At 38.4% G+C, this 8,348-nt stretch overlaps 1 long non-coding RNA gene across 1 annotated transcript; it reads right to left on the reverse strand.

Annotated features, from left to right (window-relative positions):
- Positions 1-713: 713 nt before the first annotated feature.
- On the reverse strand, positions 714-4,722 carry LOC124860492. The gene is made up of 3 exons (XR_007036373.1): positions 4,410-4,722; positions 1,840-2,048; positions 714-918 (listed from the first exon to the last, which is right to left on the reverse strand). It is a non-coding gene; the product is annotated as an uncharacterized LOC124860492 (long non-coding RNA).
- Positions 4,723-8,348: the final 3,626 nt, after the last annotated feature.

Consider the following 8,348-nt stretch of genomic DNA (forward strand, 5'->3'; position numbering starts at 1 on the left):
ACACAGAACGAGTCATGGAGTGTTTCCATTGAGCTTTCCCTGAAAATCTACATACTCACTGTCTAACTGAAAAATACCTCTATGAACATTATGAACACATGACCTTGCTTTCATCAAAAACCCTCAAACGCCCTCAGGCCTTAATGAAAAAGTTTTTCTGGTCAAACTGTTGCTCCAGTCCTTAAGGACTGATGCTCTACATGTCTTAGATGTGTCCCTGCTCTAACGCTCATGAATCAAATAGCTGAAAGACCACCTCAGCATGTCATTAACTTCTGCGGAGGCTTGGTAATGAACCATTCATTTGATTAAGATGTTTTAGATCTTTCCCTAGTGCATAACTAGGGAAAGATCTCAAACATGCAGGAGAATGTCCCTCGAGGACTAACACTGGACACTTTTGCTTGAAACCTTCTTTACCACTATTCAGCGCATTGCAAACTGACACATTAGTTTTGTCATGCAGCAATGCTTTTGGAATGTATGCAAATTGTGATTTTTTCCATTGCTTTGGTGAAAAATGCATGAACCTTACTGAAACGATGTGGTCACGGAGGTGGCGTGCTACTCTAAAATCTCTTCTGGTCTTTTCTTCATTAATGCTGCCATCAAAGAAGAGGAAATTAGCTTTGCCAAGTACTCCAATGTTGTTGATACCTAACCATATCATTGCAGAGTCTGACTGCAGGGACATGTTCCTGATAAAAGTCTGGATTCTCCTTTTCTTCATACAAGGATCTGGAATACTGATCCATCAGCAAACTCCATGTTTTCAGATACCCACTGAGCTCAGAAATGAGGACAAAGATTTGAGTTTTTATTTGTAATGGTTAGGCTTTTATTTTCTGTTGGAGTTTGGTGGGCCGTTCCCATCTGTTCCTACAGAACAGACCAGACCAGGGCAGATGTGAAGAACAGCTGCAGGATCAGAAAGAGAGAGGGGGGGGGGTGGGTTATTTCAATGCAACGTGGCGTTTTCCATTCTGCCTGGAAATTCAGCTGCTGAAAAAAGTAGGTGTTGTTAGAATACGACTCTCTTCTCTCCTCCCATTCGTTCTGATTGCCTTTTATTCTCCCTTCCCTCCTGTCACACCCAGTTCCCATTTGCCATCGTCCCTCCTCACCCTCTCATGTAAACGTGGCAGCTGTGCCTTGCTGTTTAACAAGAGATGTGGCAAAATGCTGCAATTACACTTTATTTCTGGCTATTGCTTCTGGATTATTTAACTGGAGCTCAGCAGGTTGAAGCCTGTTCAGATCTCAAGTCAGTAATATGAGAGCTACAATAAGGCCACAAGGCAAAAGACAGTTCAGGCAACCTCATTAAGTACAATTAAGCAGTAGGACACACCTCTGCCACGTCAAGTATTTAAAAATGTTTCTACTTAAAGATAAGTAGACAAAGCCAGTGATCAGTGGAGATTTATATTTGTATCTTCTGTCTCTGACTAAAATCTGGTATTTTTTGGTAGTTTGTGCAGCAGCTTCACGTTTAAAGATATGAGTCCAAATAGTACACTAAACAAATTCCTGTCTCATGTTTGTGTTAAGAGTCAAGCTCACTTAGGAAGGAAGCTTACTTGTTACTATAATTTGACATGAGCAGGATAAGTCTAACGTAAGTCTACAGACTTAAGGTTTGGACCTAGAGGACCAATAGGGTTGGTAAGTAGTGATGAATATAACCTTGTGGTGGTCAAAAACTTTTAAAAAAGGTTATTGTTGTTCGATGTTGGATGTTCCTGCCAAGATGCATTTTTTTTGCAACAATAATACAGAGCATGAACACATCTTTAAATGCTTTCTATGAAACATGCTGACTAGTTCATATTGCCACACCCTTTCATCTAACTGATCCTCCAAGGATGATTCTGGAAACCTTCTGACTGTAGGCATCCTTAACTCATCCTGAAATCCTGTGGTGGACTCCTAAGCGGACAGCTTTTGTGGTGTCCTCTGTGTCGGTGTAATTACAGCGTGAAACCCTCCATCAGGTGGAAGCGTGACGGCTCTGCCAGACTGCTTTCAAGAAAGTCTAAATCACAGACCTACATTGAAAACACAAAACACTTAGTTGCATTTCAACATTAAAGTATTACTACTTTATTTAGACATCAAATAATACAGGATAGTAAATATAACTACTTGGATGACAAGCTTGAAACCATGAAACTAGTTAAATGTTTCTTCTAAAGCAACTTTATTTTTGAGGTTTTCCATTTTAAATTCATTTTAAGTTTGTTTTCCTGCAACTTATCTGAAGCAAGCATGTCATTTACACCTTTAGGAATGCTCCTATGAGCAAAAATACTTGGGACATTGACATATAATTGTCCTTGTGTGTGTGTGTGTGTGTGTGTGTGTGTGTGTGTGTGTGTGTGTGTTTGTATAGCAACAGGAAGAGAGTGGCTAAAGGCAAAACATCTATTAAACAGAAAAGGGCTGTCACTCTGTTTAGTAGCAAATCATTTTAGGAGCCAGTGGGTCTGAGGAGAGGTTTAAAAACTGCTTTGATGCTCTTTGGTGTCTTTATATTTTTGTTTTGTACTAAAAATCTTAATATTTATGCCGTGGTAATAAAATTGTAAACATGAGATTGGAATCATCCTGTATTACATTAACAAAAGTAAGCGTGTTGATTTTACCCAATGGGTTTGAATCTTCACCTGTTTTTAGATTCCACTCATTCTTGTTTTTACATTCACAGAATGACTTGGTTATTACCAAGTTGTAAATGATTGAAATCTAAACTCAAATATACAAAAACAGATTATACATTGACATTACTTGTTACAAAAAGATGAAGCTTTCTTCCTGCCCTACTGGATTTAGGAGGAAAAGTGGCAGCCAGGTGTGGCTCATTTAATGCACTTTTTTATCTAAATATCACCATGTTCCCAGACACATACTGTTTTTGGGTCAGTTGAACCAGTGTTTCAGAGACATCAATTTTATTCCTTCAACTCATAATGATTTGAATGATTTGTGAGTTATGAGTTCTACCACTAGGCTTATTCTTTAATGTAAACAAATGGTCTCTGGCACAGTAAATATGGATATAAACAAACAAACCTTTACTCCTTAAACAGGATATTGTAATTAAGGCAACACCTTTATGTTTCAAAGATAGGGTGGATGACCTGACAAAAATGGCCCCTGACTACATTTTTGTTTTGCATATTGGCTCCTTTCGCAACTCCATTGCTACAGCCAAAGAAGCTATGAACAATATAAAATGTTCTGAGGCATATTAGTTCTTCCACAGTTATAAGGGTGGTCACGTTCTTTTTAAAGAGTTTTGTTTTGAGGCACTATTACAGTAAGCAGACAAGAAGCAGGTTGGAGATGGTAAAGACAGCAGACCTGCAGGTCTCCACCCACCAAATAAGATAATGCCAGCCTGCTAGCTGTCTTATATTGCTCATTTGCATTTTGTGTATATGTGTGATAGCCAACTAAGCTATTCTGTCTGGTCATTCTGTCAGCCATTTCTGTCTACGTAGCACTTGTATGGTACTACTAGAGCACATTCAGTATTTAAACATAGTGTTGGGAGTTATGATTATTGATTGATTAATATAATTAAAAATTATAATTTGACAAAATTAATTTCTTCACCAAAATCCTCATTTATGAATCGAGACCAGAGATATCTTCTGGTGTTGTAATTATGGCTCAACGCCTTTGACAATTACAACCGTTAAATACTCCGTAATAATTACTAACTATTACCGGAGATGTCATTGTTTAATCGACCGTTTCTGCCAAAACGTGTGGAACTTTAACCTTATCTTGACTGACGAATAACTCTTGCACAAAATAAACACAGAACACCTTCTGTTATCATCTACGTGAATATTTATTAAATCACCTACTCAACATGCAAAGTTCTACATAAAAGGGGTAAATTATCTAACTAAGCAAAATAAAGAAAACAGCAGTGGGTGTGTATTGAATCAACCAGCAGTTATGGCAAAATGAGAATATGACGAAGGGGTGTGGGGGTGAGTGGAGGGTGGAGGGTGGGGCGCAGCTCCAACTGTAACTCAGTTATATTCAATCATAAAACCTCCCCCAACTCCTGAGCACACAGAGAGTTGTAAAACTCTTGGCGGCAAGCTAGCAAGCAGTGAGGTTGGAGACAAAGAAAAATGGGGAATTTCACCATGAAGTTATTTCAGCAGTCCAGTCTCACAGCGCACCTGCGCTGACTCTCAGGTGATAAAACACGCACAGAGCTGGGAGCGCAGCAGCTTCAGACATCAGCACGTCAAAGTTTCAATAAGCAAGGTTACATGCACATATCATTCAGAACACATTAGATTCTAACTAGCGATTCTCATCGCACTGCAATCTCTGACCCTGCCCAGGCTTTCTAATAAAGAAATAAAAACAAAGATGGGTTTTACTTGTGGTCGTCTTCCTTCTGAGCGGGGGGTCGAGCGAGGAAGGGTGGGGTGAGGGGGTTAACTGCGCGTCCACAATTAACTTCAGGAAAAGCAGTCAGTCTATTCTGATCTGTGTTCTTTTCTTTCTTCTGGATGTTTCCAGATTAGCAAAACATTTTCATCTTTGGCATGGAAATCAAAGCAGGAGTTTCTGTCTGCATCTGAAACACGTCAAAACAAGACGGCTGCATGAAGCAGCAAAAAGAGAGAAGAAAAAAAGACCACGTGGCATTGTGTTGATCTTGACTTTCCCCCAGCCTTGGGTAGAATTTTATCATCAAATTTAAATACAGCAGAAGCCAGATTTTCACATAGGGGTATCAAACTCCAGTCCTAGAGAGCCAGTGTCCTGTAACTTGTAGATATGTCCCTGGTCCAACTAACCTGAACCGAATGGTTATGTTGGATCCTCAGCATTTAGTCACATTCTACAGAAACCCTGCTTATGACCTCATTATTTGATTCAGGTGTGTCAAACATCTTAACATGGAAGGTCTCCAGCACTCGAGGACTGGCGTTTGACACATTAATACTGTCTGACATTAAATTAAACTAAACTTTTGCTGTTCAGTTATGATTACCATTTTTTGTGTATGCTAAGTGCCATAATAGTAAGCAAGTTTTTTATGTTTTATTATTTAGTTTAATTAGAGGTAGGATATTTAAAAACACTAACTATACTATGTCCTCAAAGAATTTGATCAAGAACAGATGCTAATGCCATCACTTTGTAAGCTAATTTAGAACATTTTAGTTATTTGGAAGCACATCTGTGGATGTATTTTAATGCAATAGCTGAAGCTTGTTTTGTTGTGTGACTTCATGGAGAATCCAAAGAAATCAAACAAGATTTTAAGCCAAGTATCATATTGTGTAGTTGTTTTGCTACAGGAGGGACTGGTGCACCTCTAAAACTGGGTTGCATCACTAAAAGAACATGTGGAAATAATGCAACAACATCCACTGACATTTGCCAGGAGGTGCTGCATAATGGATGGTTTGTAACCCATGGTCCATTGTTTTTCTTCTTCTCTTCCTCCTGCTTCTACTTTTTCTTCTTAGGTGGGCATGCTCGTTTTCCTGTGGTACTTGCACACCTGATCTTCATCTCCCCATCAGACTGGCTGTATAGGAGGATGTGGCAGACGTCCCTTCTCACCTCATGGCCAACCAGGGTTGCAGAAAAGCATAGTTTTCGCCTTTGACATGTGTTTTCTAGTTTCCAATGTCTTCTTGTGCTTTAAATATGTATTCCTGAGCTCTACCTTGAGCCTCCCCTATGGAGGCTCAGATCTTCAGGAAATTACCAGAATTCCCTGCAATACTTACCTGGAGTCCTGGTCTTCCTCTAAAGACATCCTACCTTAGGTCAACCTACAAGCTCCACCTCTGCACACTACTCATGAACAGCTGGACACAAAGCTTGAGAAACACAACCTCGCCTTGCTTCTGTCTACAGTCCCTGATGCGATCCTGAGTTCAACAGCATCTCTTCCCCCTGCCAGTAAGCAAAGAGAAACAACATTTTAACCAATTCTACCCTCCCTCCTGCTAAAGAAACCCTGGATCAATAACCTTTCCATTGGACCCTTGAAGAAAAAACTTTAATGTCTTTGTGTACAATAAATAGTATTTTAACTTATACCACAGCTCCTCAATGTCTACTTGCATTTGCATCAAAACAAACCTTATAATCATGACCAGAAGTTAAGGTTTTTGCACAAAAATGTCCTCCAAATAGAAAATGACCCTAATCACACCACCAAATTGGTTAAAAAGTGGTTTTAGGATAAGAAAATCTATGCTCTGGAGTGACCATCGCAAAGCTATTATCTTATAATAGATATAATAAAAAATGTAATAGAAAACTTGTGGGCAGAGCTAAACAAAATGTGTGTGATCAAGCCTCTAAAGCTGGCTCACTTAAACCAGTTTTGTGTGGAGAAATGGGCCAAATCATAGTGAAAAGCTTGTGAAGGGATACAAAAAATATTTGACCCAAGTCATGCTTTTTAAAAGGCACTTCTTCTTAATACTATCGAAATGTACAACATATTGCCAAAAGTATTTGTCTGTCTAATTATGTACTAATAATGTACATGAACTTTGATGACATCATATTGTTACCCTATAAAGTCCAATTTGTTGATGGAGTCACCGTCGTCACCAGTAGCAACTTTAACTATTCTGTAAGCATCTCCAACGAGGTTTAGGAGTGTGTTGATAGATGAGAAAACAAGATAGTAATAAAAACTTGTTTAAAATACTCTCTTATTATTCTGGCATTTATCGAACAATTTTGGCAATCCTAACTGACTGAAACCTGTCTGGTTTTAAATGCACATAGTCTTTTATTGCATACCATAGCATCTTTTAAACCTATCAAAAAGCTTTACAGTATATTACTCATTTACACATGGACTCCACCAGTACTTCATTTTAGTTAGTATCCTTGCAGTTGTTACCTCACTGGGTAATTGTTCCAATAAAGCATGTAGACTGCAAGGACCTTTAGTGACAATGATGGAAGGCGATGTTTTATTGCCCACGGAGTATGGATTTTTCAGTTTATGCATGGTAATTAAATGCACCTTAAAAGCCAATCTTAGTGTGAAAAGCTCTATAGAACAAACAATATTTACAAGTTTGAAGCATAGCAATCCAAAAAAATTAAACTGAGCTCAAAACCAAAGAGTTTTCCCCGAGCAAACATCTCATTAAAATGTGTTTTGTTATTTTGTGATATTAAGAAAAAAATAACAAAACCAGCTGAAAAATATTTAGAATAGGGAAGGCCAATCTCTGTAATCTTGAATCTCCCACTGTTGGCCAGCAGACAGAAACCACATTAAAGTACTCCTGACATTACTCCAATAACAGTTTATGGCATAAACATAAAGCTTAGCCTAACAATCCCATAAAGTCTATCAAAACCCCTTGATTAAATTGACAAAATACCTTAAAGTTTCTCAGTTACTGAACAAAATAGGAAGTAGAAGCTACATGAATAAAAAGTAAATATTAACTTTACAGCTCAAACCAAAACTACCTTCTTCCAAGCAGAGGATGATAAAGTTCCACCAAACAGAGAGGAAATCTGCAGCTTAGACTCCCAGGAAGATGTGAAGCCACAGAGTTGAGTGAATGTTTGCGCTTGTCCGTCAAACTGCGCATTTCGCTGACTGGCTGTAACCTTATGGTGATGGTTGAGTTGCTTTTGGCACGCAGGGCAGGATGTGACAGCTATAACCGCACCGTAACCCACCTTCTCTCTGCCCCTCAAACACATACAGTCATATACCAAATGATAATATTATATCACTGGTCAACTGAGAATATATTTTCACCATAGTGTGCTGTAATTACAAAAACACCATTAGCACAGGTACGGTGCTTTACAAAAGTGTGAATACCCCTTTTACTTTTCCATATTTAATCTTATTACAATCACAATCTTTAATGTATTGTATTTAAAAAGTTTGCATTTTTCCTTCATGTGATAGACCAGCAAAAAGTAGCACCTAACATAGTTAGTACATAGTTGTACTCTGTTACCCCTGAATAAAATCTAGTGCAATTAATTGTTTTTAGGACCCGTCTAATAATAGGTAGTTTCTACCTGTGCATAATTCAATCTAAATATAAACTAAGCTACTGCAGTGAAGGCCTCAGAGTTTTGTTAAAGAATATTAGCTGACAAAGAGTATCATGAAGATAAAGGAATGCTGTATGTGTGGTGATGGAACTCCTGCATCAGTCTAAACTGCCAGAAAACATCGTTTTGCACAAAGAATAAGGCTTATGATGGTGGTGGCAGCTTTATTCTATGAGAAGGTTTTCCTCAGCAGTGACAGGGAAATGTGTCAGAGTTGATGGGACGATAAATAGAGCTAAATACAA

Source organism: Girardinichthys multiradiatus, chromosome 23, assembly GCF_021462225.1.
Source record: "Girardinichthys multiradiatus isolate DD_20200921_A chromosome 23, DD_fGirMul_XY1, whole genome shotgun sequence".
NCBI lineage: Eukaryota > Metazoa > Chordata > Actinopteri > Cyprinodontiformes > Goodeidae > Girardinichthys > Girardinichthys multiradiatus.